Genomic DNA, 12,240 nt, shown 5'->3' with positions numbered 1-12,240 from the left:
CAACATGTGATGGCATTGTGGGTGGATTTGTGGCCGTTTGGGATTTATTGGTTTTGCATATGGTTGGTTTGCATGTTTTGGGTTTGTACGTTGTTGGTTTGCATGTGGCGGGTTTGCACGTGGTTGGTTTGCGCGTGGTGGGTTTGCATGTTTTGGATTTGCACATGATGGGTTTGCACGTGGTTGGTTTGCATGTTTCAAATTTGCACGTGGTTGGTTTGCACGTGGCGGGTTTGCATGTTTCGGGTTTGCACTTGGCGGGTTTGCATGTTTTGGGTTTGCATGTGGCGGGTTTGCATGTTTTGGCTTTGCACGTTGTTGGTTTGCACATGATTGGTTTGCATGTTTCGAGTTTGTACGTGGTTGGTTTGCACTTGGCGGGTTTGCATGTTTTGGGTTTGCATGTGGCAGGTTTGCATGTTTTAGCTTTGCACGTTGTTGGTTTGCACATGATTGGTTTGCATGTTTCGAGTTTGTACGTGGTTGGTTTGCACGTGGCGGGTTTGCATGTTTTGGGTTTGCACGTGGTGGGTTTGCATGTTTTGGGTTTGCACGTTGTTGGTTTGCACATGGTTGGTTTGCATGTTTCGGGTTTGCACGTTGTTGGTTTGCACATGGTTGGTTTGCATGTTTCGGGTTTGCATGTTTCGGGTTTGTACGAGGTTGGTTTGCACGTGGCGGGTTTGCACGTGGTTGGTTTTGGGCGTGGCGGGTTTGCATGTTTCGGGTTTGCACATGGTTGGTTTGCGCGTGGCAGGTTTGCATGTTTTGGGTTTGCACGTGGCGGGTTTGCATGGTTGGTTTGCGCGTGGCAGGTTTGCATGTTTTGGGTTTGCACGTGGTGGGTTTGCATGTTTTGGGTTTGCACGTGGCGGGTTTGCACGTGGCGGGTTTGCATGTTTTGGGTTTGCACATGGTTGGTTTGCGCGTGGCAGGTTTGCATGTTTTGGGTTTGCACGTGGTGGGTTTGCGCGTGGCGGGTTTGCACATGGTTGGTTTGCATGTTTCGGGTTTGCATGTTTTGGGTTTGCACGTGGCGGGTTTGCATGTTTTGGGTTTGCACGTGGCGGGTTTGCATGTTTTGGGTTTGCACGTGGTTGGTTTGCGCGTGGCGGGTTTGCACATGGTTGGTTTGCACGTGGCGGGTTTGCACGTGGCGGGTTTGCACGTGGCGGGTTTGCACATGGTTGGTTTGCGCGTCGCAGTTTAGTCTCCACTGGTGCAAGACCTTATACACAGAAGTTTCCTTTAGCTGCTGCAGAACTCCTATGTCCGGCGCAGTCTGACAACAGCTGGGAGGTCAGAGATCGTCTCTGGGCGCGTCCTGCGGAGCCATCGGTGCACATTATGCGCGGCGGGGAGAGGCCATTTTGGGAGAGGTTAAATGATCGCAGCACTTACAGGAAGTAATGCAGCCATTTAGCGCTATTAAATCATGCGGGGCGGAATAATTTAGATGCTTCCCTCATATCCCCCCTTCTCCCTTTCCAGCTTTGTGATTCGGAGAGCCGGTTCCAGCAATTGATGGTGCTGGTAGCGTCGTGTACGGCGTCCCACAAACACCAGGCGCTCGCTCCGCTAATGACATGCAAATGAGATGCTAATGTGTCTGCAATAACTTATGTGGAGCGGCTTCTGACAAATGAATGTGGCTGGGACCTGTCCCCCCGGGCGGTGATTAATGTGCGCCCGGCGCTGCAAGCAGAATTTTATTTTTTTATTTTGGCAATCTGTGCCGCGCTTTGGGCTGCGAGCTTCCTCAAGACAGTGGCGGATCTTGATTGGATTTCTTGTCCCTGGAGGTGACACTTGTGGGTGACAGAGGCCGAGAAGGAGGCGGCCGCCTAATCCTGTTATTACCATTAAATCACTCGTTCTGCATCTTCCTCGGGGCGAGCGCTCTGCACTGACGGGCGACTGACACGGCTCCGGGAGACCAGAGAAGAGCGAGTGGACTGAGCGCGCAGGAAATGGTCCACCTGCCGCAGTACAGATGGAAAATGCAGGAACGGACGGACACAATGCTCCGCACAGCAGATGTAGGTATATTACTGCGAGATGCCGAGAATATCTACACCCAGAGGAGCAGAAGCCTCCACCCAGCAAAGTCTAGTAATGGAACCATTCACCATCCGGCTGATAGCAAAAGGGGATAAAGAAATCCTAAATATTCCAGTGTAACCAATATAACTACTATAATACTGCCCCTATGTACAAGAATATAACTACTATAATACTGCCCCCTATGTACAAGAATATAACTACTATAATACTGCCCCTATATACAAGAATATAACTACTATAATACTGCCCCCTATGTACAAGAATATAACTACTATAACACTGCCCCTATGTACAAGAATATAACTACTATAATACTGCCAATATGTACAAGAATATAACTACTATAATACTGCTTCTATGTACAAGAATATAACTACCATAATACTACCCCATGTACAAGAATATAACTACTATAATACTGCCCCTATGTACAAGAATATAACTACTATAATACTGCCCCTATGTACAAGAATATAACTACTATAACACTGCCCCTATGTACAAGAATATAACTACTATAATACTGCTCCTATGTACAAGAATATAACTACTATAACACTGCCCCTATGTACAAGAATATAACTACTATAATACTGCTCCTATGTACAAGAATATAACTACTATAATACTGCTCCTATGTACAAGAATATAACTACTATAATACTGCCCCTATGTACAAGAATATAACTACTATAATACTGCCCCTATGTACAAGAATATAACTACTATAATACTGCTCCTATGTACAAGAACATAACTACTATAATACTGCTCCTATGTACAAGAATATAACTACTATAATACTGCCCCTATGTACAAGAATATAACTACTATAATACTGCTCCTATGTACAAGAATATAATACTATAATACTGCTCCTATGTACAAGAATATAACTACTATAACACTGCCCCTATGTACAAGAATATAACTACTATAATACTGCTTCTATGTACAAGAATATAACTACTATAATACTGCTCCTATGTACAAGAATATAACTACTATAATACTGCCCCTATGTACAAGAATATAACTACTATAATACTGCCCCTATGTACAAGAATATAACTACTATAATACTGCTCCTATGTACAAGAATATAACTACTATAATACTGCTTCTATGTACAAGAATATAACTACTATAATACTGCTCCTATGTACAAGAATATAACTACTATAATACTGCCCCTATGTACAAGAATATAACTACTATAATACTGCCCCTATGTACAAGAATATAACTACTATAATACTGCCCCTATGTACAAGAATATAACTACTATAATACTGCTCCTATGTACAAGAATATAACTACTATAATACTGCTTCTATGTACAAGAATATAACTACTATAATACTGCTTCTATGTACAAGAATATAACTACTATAATACTGCCCCTATGTACAAGAATATAACTACTATAATACTGCCCCTATGTACAAGAATATAACTACTATAATACTGCCCCTATGTACAAGAATATAACTACTATAATACTGCTCCTATGTACAAGAATATAACTACTATAATACTGCTTCTATGTACAAGAATATAACTACTATAATACTGCTCCTATGTACAAGAATATAACTACTATAATACTGCCCCTATGTACAAGAATATAACTACTATAATACTGCCCCTATGTACAAGAATATAACTACTATAATACTGCTCCTATATACAAGAATATAACTACTATAATACTGCCCCTATGTACAAGAATATAACTACTATAATACTGCCCCTATGTACAAGAATATAACTACTATAATACTGCCCCTATGTACAAGAATATAACTACTATAATACTGCTCCTATGTACAAGAATATAACTACTATAATACCACCCCTATGTACAAGAATATAACTACTATAATACTGGCCCTATGTACAAGAATATAACTACTATAATACTGCCCCCTATGTACAAGAATATAACTACTATAATACTGCCACTATGTACAAGAATATAACTACTATAATACTGCCCCTATGTACAGAAATATAACTGCTATAATACTGCCCCTATGTACAGGAATATAACTGCTATAATACTGCCCCTATGTACAAGAATATAACTATTATAATACTGCCTCCTATGTACAAGAATATAACTACTATAATACCACCCCTATGTACAAGAATATAACTACTATAATACTGCCCCCTATGTACAAGAATATAACTACTATAATACTGCCACTATGTACAAGAATATAACTACTATAATACTGCCCCTATGTACAGAAATATAACTGCTATAATACTGCCCCTATGTACAGGAATATAACTGCTATAATACTGCTCCTATGTACAAGAATATAACTACTATAATACTGCCTCTATGTACAAGAATATAACTACTATAATACCGCCCCTATGTACAAGAATATAACTACTATAATACTGCCCCTATGTACAAGAATATAACTACTATAATACTGTCCCTATGTACAAGAATATAACTACTATAATACTGCTCCTATGTACAAGAATATAACTACTATAATACTGCTTCTATGTACAAGAATATAACTACTATAATACTGCTCCTATGTACAAGAATATAACTACTATAATACTGCCCCTATGTACAAGAATATAACTACTATAATACTGCCCCTATGTACAAGAATATAACTACTATAATACTGCTCCTATATACAAGAATATAACTACTATAATACTGCCCCTATGTACAAGAATATAACTACTATAATACTGCCCCTATGTACAAGAATATAACTACTATAATACTGCCCCTATGTACAAGAATATAACTACTATAATACTGCTCCTATGTACAAGAATATAACTACTATAATACTGCTCCTATGTACAAGAATATAACTACTATAATACTGCCCCTATGTACAAGAATATAACTACTATAATACTGCCCCTATGTACAAGAATATAACTACTATAATACTGCCCCTATGTACAGAAATATAACTGCTATAATACTGCTCCTATGTACAAGAATATAACTACTATAATACCGCCTCTATGTACAAGAATATAACTACTATAATACCGCCCCTATGTACAAGAATATAACTACTATAATACTGCCACTATATACAAGAATATAACTACTATAATACTGCTCCTATGTACAAGAATATAACTACTATAATATTGCCCCTATGTACAAGAATATAACTACTATAATACTGCCCCTATGTACAAGAATATAACTACTATAATACTGCTCCTATGTACAAGAATATAACTACTATAATACTGCCCCTATGTACAAGAATATAACTACTATAATACTGCCACTATATACAAGAATATAACTACTATAATACTGCTCCTATGTACAAGAATATAACTACTATAATATTGCCCCTATGTACAAGAATATAACTACTATAATACTGCCCCTATGTACAAGAATATAACTACTATAATACTGCTCCTATGTACAAGAATATAACTACTATAATACTGCTCCTATGTACAAGAATATAACTACTATAATACTGCTCCTATGTACAAGAATATAACTACTATAATACTGCCCCATGTACAAGAATATAACTACTATAATACTGCTCCTATGTACAAGAATATAACTACTATAATACTGCTCCTATGTACAAGAATATATCTACTATAATACTGTCCCTATGTACAAGAATATCTCTACTATAATACTGCCCCTATGTACAGGAATATAACTGCTATAATACCGCTCTTTATCATTAATAGTTTATGGACTGGAGACCCCACAATCCTGGAGATGACCATTTTGTCTATTCTTGTAGCTGTCGTTCCTCTGGTCGGTAGGGTGTGGCGGTTGTCTCTGGATGTCTCGCTGTCAGGCGGTTTGTGTCCTCCTGTGGCCGCCATGTTGGGTGTGTGTCCCCTCTGTCTAGTTGCGGGCTTTGTGTGTGTAATCTGTCCAGATGTTGGCAGTTTTCTCGTACCGCGGCTCTTCTGAGCGGACGCGCCATTAATCAGGCCGGCTGCTCGCTGTGATTGGCTGATAAGCTTCACCCCTTGGACAGATTGAGCTGTGTGCAGAGATAACGGCATCTTCTTGCTCTCTGTATCTCATCACATCTGACCGCGCCGATGACAGCTCTCATTGGGTTAAATACATCAGGACGTCCGGTGTTTGCAGCCTCCGGGGCCGATATTGTCTGATCATTGCTGGAATATTCTGGGACACGGCATGGGCAGACTCCTGCATCAGCGAGTAGGATCGGGGCGGACATAGCAGTGGTGAAACTGTGCAGGTACCCAGGGGCCCAAGAGGCCGGGGGCCACTGCCTGCACCAGAACAGGTGGAATTGTGCAATATGAGGAGCTATTGGACTGCAAAGGGCCCATATACATATCCTGCACAGGGGCCACGTGTGTCTGTTCCCGGGTCGGGGGCCACTACTACAGATGTGGCTACTGGACCCGGCTCTTGGGTCCCTCAGCTCAATGTTAATAGTGGATGGCTTACTTGGGATGCAATTGCGCCAAACCCTCAGCTCCGGGTCCCAGGCAGCGGATGACGTGCAGCGTGATTTATCCGCACCGCGTCCTGAGCAATCTCTGCATATGTTACATTTTTTCCTGCAGATTTTACCCCATAATTAGTGGGGAGGATCCGCACCTCAATTATTGGTGGTTTTGTTTTCTGTTTTAGTTTTACCTGATTTGTTTCCTCTGCTCTTCAGGTTTGGTGCTGCCCAGCCGGGGGTCTGCGGGTTTGGTTTCCGTTTGTTGACAGAATGCAGAGATCTTATAATGGTGAAGCTGTGCTATGAAGGCTAAAGCTCTGGTGCGGTGCAGACCGGGGGCGGCGCGGTGCAGACCGGGGGCGGCGCGGTGCAGACCGGGGGCGGCCCTGTGCAGACCGGGGGCGGCGCGGTGCAGACCGGGGGCGGCTGCCGTGCAGACCGGGGGCGGCGCGGTGCAGACCGGGGGCGGCGCGGTGCAGACCGGGGGCGGCGCGGTGCAGACCGGGGGCGACTGCTGGGGCCGCTCACACTTTCTGGGGATGATGATGAGGGTCTCGATCTGTCTGCTTTTCCCCGGGGGACACCTGCCGGTCAGGGATGGGTCACGGACACTAATCCATTTAGTCATCTCTTCCCCCGGAGCTGAAATTGTCGCTATCTGATGGTGAAATGAGACGGAATAAACGGACAATGGAGCAATAATTGGGGTCGAGCGGGGTGACCGGGCGACGAGGCCAAGCAGTCCCGTGCGCCTGACCTGTGTCACCGGCAGGTCTGCTCCGGTACGTGGCAGCTGAAGGTGCAGATCCGTTCCCGATCACTGGCGCTCAGCATGGCGCGGGGAGGCTGGCGTACGTCTGGGTGATGTGCGCGCCAGCCCCCCGCTCCTTCCTCTCACGTGACCTGCAGGTGGGCAGCTAAATTTATCCGGCAGCTACTAATTTCGGGTCCATAAATAGCAGATCTTAGATTAGTGCGAGGCGTGCAAAATTCCAGCGACCACTTCAGCGCTGGAGCCCGGGAAAGAGATGTCTCATTATCCCCCGCGGGCAGAGTGTCAGGGTGACGTGCCTCCCAGCTACTGACTGCGCCACCGAGCCAGGAACAGCGGGCACATCCTGCAGGAGCTAGTTGTGGGGGAGCACAAGTCTCAGCATTCTCCTCAGGCTGTGTTCACACTTTCCTGCATTTTGTGCATTTACACAAGTCAGTGTAAGCAAAGTATATTCCTCAAAATGTCAGAAAGTTTCACCTAGGCTGACCTCCATTATGGCCAAGGTGTCTGCAGAGTTGTGTATATAGTGTGTGTGTATATATAGTGTGTGTATGTGTATAGTGTGTGTATGTATAGTGTGTGTATATAGTGTGTGTATGTGTATATAGTGTGTGTGTGTGTGTATATAGTGTGTATGTATAGTGTGTGTGTGTATGTGTATATATATATATATAATATAGTGTGTATATATAGTGTGTGTGTATATAGTGTGTGTGTGTGTGTGTATATAGTGTGTGTGTATATTTAGTGTGTGTGTCTATAATGTGTGTATGTATATATAGTGTGTATGTATATATAGTGTGTGTACATAGTGTGTGTGTGTGTATATAGAGTGTGTGTGTGTGTGTATATAGGGGTATGTGTATGTGATATGGCCGCCCTTCTCCTCAGTGTGATATAGTAATATATATAGTAATATGGCCGCCCTTCTCCTCAGTGTGATATAGTAATATATATAGTAATATGGCCGCCCTTCTCCTCAGTGTGATATAGTAATATATATAGTAATATGGCCGCCCTTCTCCTCAGTGTGATATAGTAATATATATAGTAATATGGCCGCCCTTCTCCTCAGTGTGATATAGTAATATATATAGTAATATGGCCGCCCTTCTCCTCAGTGTGATATAGTATTATATATAGTAATATGGCCGCCCTTCTCCTCAGTGTGATGTAGGAATATATATAGTAATATGGCCGCCCTTCTCCTCAGTGTGATATAGTAATATATATATAGTAATATGGCCGCCCTTCTCCTCAGTGTGATGTAGTTATATATATAGTAATATGGCCGCTCTTCTCCTCAGTGTGATATAGTAATATATATAGTAATATGGCCGCCCTTCTCCTCAGTGTGATATAGTAATATATATAGTAATATGGCCGCCCTTCTCCTCAGTGTGATATAGTAATATATATAGTAATATGGCTGCCCTTCTCCTCAGTGTGATATAGTAATATATATAGTAATATGGCCGCCCTTCTCCTCAGTGTGATATAGTAATATATATAGTAATATGGCCGCCCTTCTCCTCAGTGTGATGTAGTTATATATATAGTAATATGGCCGCTCTTCTCCTCAGTGTGATATAGTAATATATATAGTAATATGGCTGCCCTTCTCCTCAGTGTGATATAGTAATATATATAGTAATATGGCCGCTCTTCTCCTCAGTGTGATATAGTAATATATATAGTAATATGGCCACCCTTCTCCTCAGTGTGATATAGTAATATATATAGTAATATGGCCGCCCTTCTCCTCAGTGCGATATAGTAATATATATAGTAATATGGCCGCCCTTCTCCTCAGTGTGATATAGTAATATATATAGTAATATGGCCGCCCTTCTCCTCAGTGTGATATAGTAATATATATAGTAATGTGGCCGCTCTTCTCCTCAGTGTGATATAGTAATATATATAGTAATATGGCTGCCCTTCTCCTCAGTGTGATATAGTAATATATATAGTAATATGGCCGCCCTTCTCCTCAGTGTGATATAGTAATATATAGTAATATGGCCGCCCTTCTCCTCAGTGTGATATAGTAATATATATAGTAATATGGCCGCCCTTCTCCTCAGTGTGATATAGTAATATATATAGTAATATGGCCGCCCTTCTCCTCAGTGTGATATAGTAATATATATAGTAATATGGCCGCCCTTCTCCTCAGTGATGATATAGTAATATATATAGTAATATGGCCGCCCTTCTCCTCAGTGTGATATAGTAAAATATATAGTAATATGGCCACTCTTCTCCTCAGTGTGATATAGTAATATATATAGTAATGTGGCCGCCCTTCTCCTCAGTGTGATATAGTAATATATATAGTAATATGGCTGCCCTTCTCCTCAGTGTGATATAGTAATATATATAGTAATATGGCCGCCCTTCTCCTCAGTGTGATATAGTAATATATATAGTAATATGGCCGCTCTTCTCCTCAGTGTGATATAGTAATATATATAGTAATATGGCCACCGTTCTCCTCAGTGTGATATAGTAATATATATAGTAATATGGCCGCTCTTCTCCTCAGTGTGATATAGTAATATATATAGTAATATGGCCGCCCTTCTCCTCAGTGATGATATAGTAATATATATAGTAATGTGGCCACCCTTCTCCTCAGTGTGATATAGTAATATATATATATAGTAATATGGCTGCCCTTCTCCTCAGTGTGATATAGTAATATATATAGTAATATGGCCGCCCTTCTCCTCAGTGTGATATAGTAATATATATAGTAATATGGCCGCCCTTCTCCTCAGTGTGATATAGTAATATATATAGTAATATGGCCGCCCTTCTCCTCAGTGTGATGTAGGAATATATATAGTAATATGGCCGCCCTTCTCCTCAGTGATGATATAGTAATATATATAGTAATATGGCCGCCCTTCTCCTCAGTGTGATATAGTAATATATATATAGTAATATGGCCGCCCTTCTCCTCAGTGTGATGTAGTTATATATATAGTAATATGGCCGCTCTTCTCCTCAGTGTGATATAGTAATATATATAGTAATATGGCTGCCCTTCTCCTCAGTGTGATATAGTAATATATATAGTAATATGGCCGCCCTTCTCCTCAGTGTGATATAGTAATATATATAGTAATATGGCCGCTCTTCTCCTCAGTGTGATATAGTAATATATATAGTAATATGGCTGCCCTTCTCCTCAGTGTGATATAGTAATATATATAGTAATATGGCCGCCCTTCTCCTCAGTGTGATATAGTAAAATATATAGTAATATGGCCACTCTTCTCCTCAGTGTGATATAGTAATATATATAGTAATGTGGCCGCCCTTCTCCTCAGTGTGATATAGTAATATATATAGTAATATGGCTGCCCTTCTCCTCAGTGTGATATAGTAATATATATAGTAATATGGCCGCCCTTCTCCTCAGTGTGATATAGTAATATATATAGTAATATGGCCGCTCTTCTCCTCAGTGTGATATAGTAATATATATAGTAATATGGCCACCGTTCTCCTCAGTGTGATATAGTAATATATATAGTAATATGGCCGCTCTTCTCCTCAGTGTGATATAGTAATATATATAGTAATATGGCCGCCCTTCTCCTCAGTGATGATATAGTAATATATATAGTAATGTGGCCACCCTTCTCCTCAGTGTGATATAGTAATATATATATATAGTAATATGGCTGCCCTTCTCCTCAGTGTGATATAGTAATATATATAGTAATATGGCCGCCCTTCTCCTCAGTGTGATATAGTAATATATATAGTAATATGGCCGCCCTTCTCCTCAGTGTGATATAGTAATATATATAGTAATATGGCCGCCCTTCTCCTCAGTGTGATGTAGGAATATATATAGTAATATGGCCGCCCTTCTCCTCAGTGATGATATAGTAATATATATAGTAATATGGCCGCCCTTCTCCTCAGTGTGATATAGTAATATATATATAGTAATATGGCCGCCCTTCTCCTCAGTGTGATGTAGTTATATATATAGTAATATGGCCGCTCTTCTCCTCAGTGTGATATAGTAATATATATAGTAATATGGCTGCCCTTCTCCTCAGTGTGATATAGTAATATATATAGTAATATGGCCGCCCTTCTCCTCAGTGTGATATAGTAATATATATAGTAATATGGCCGCTCTTCTCCTCAGTGTGATATAGTAATATATATAGTAATATGGCTGCCCTTCTCCTCAGTGTGATATAGTAATATATATAGTAATATGGCCGCCCTTCTCCTCAGTGTGATATAGTAAAATATATAGTAATATGGCCACTCTTCTCCTCAGTGTGATATAGTAATATATATAGTAATGTGGCCGCCCTTCTCCTCAGTGTGATATAGTAATATATATAGTAATATGGCTGCCCTTCTCCTCAGTGTGATATAGTAATATATATAGTAATATGGCCGCCCTTCTCCTCAGTGTGATATAGTAATATATATAGTAATATGGCCGCTCTTCTCCTCAGTGTGATATAGTAATATATATAGTAATATGGCCACCGTTCTCCTCAGTGTGATATAGTAATATATATAGTAATATGGCCGCTCTTCTCCTCAGTGTGATATAGTAATATATATAGTAATATGGCCGCCCTTCTCCTCAGTGATGATATAGTAATATATATAGTAATGTGGCCACCCTTCTCCTCAGTGTGATATAGTAATATATATATATATAGTAATATGGCCGCCCTTCTCCTCAGTGTGATATAGTAATATATATAGTAATATGGCCGCCCTTCTCCTCAGTGTGATGTAGTAATATATATAGTAATATGGCCGCCTTTCTCCTCAGTGTGATATAGTAATATATATAGTAATATGGCCGCTCTTCTCCTCAGTGTGATATAGTAATATATATAGTAATATGGCCGCCCTTCTCCTCAGTGTGATATA

General features: G+C 40.6%; 1 protein-coding gene across 8 annotated transcripts in view; it reads left to right on the top strand.

The window, feature by feature from the left end:
* Nucleotides 1-12,240, top strand: part of CACNA2D2 (calcium voltage-gated channel auxiliary subunit alpha2delta 2) — a 208,470-nt gene that overhangs the window by 34,335 nt on the left and 161,895 nt on the right. The gene's annotated exons all lie outside the window — the stretch shown is intronic.

This window comes from Ranitomeya variabilis, chromosome 8, assembly GCF_051348905.1.
Source record: "Ranitomeya variabilis isolate aRanVar5 chromosome 8, aRanVar5.hap1, whole genome shotgun sequence".
Classification (NCBI taxonomy): Eukaryota; Metazoa; Chordata; class Amphibia; order Anura; family Dendrobatidae; genus Ranitomeya; species Ranitomeya variabilis.
Note: the sequence above shows the minus strand (reverse complement) of the source record. Positions and strands in the feature narration are given on the sequence as shown.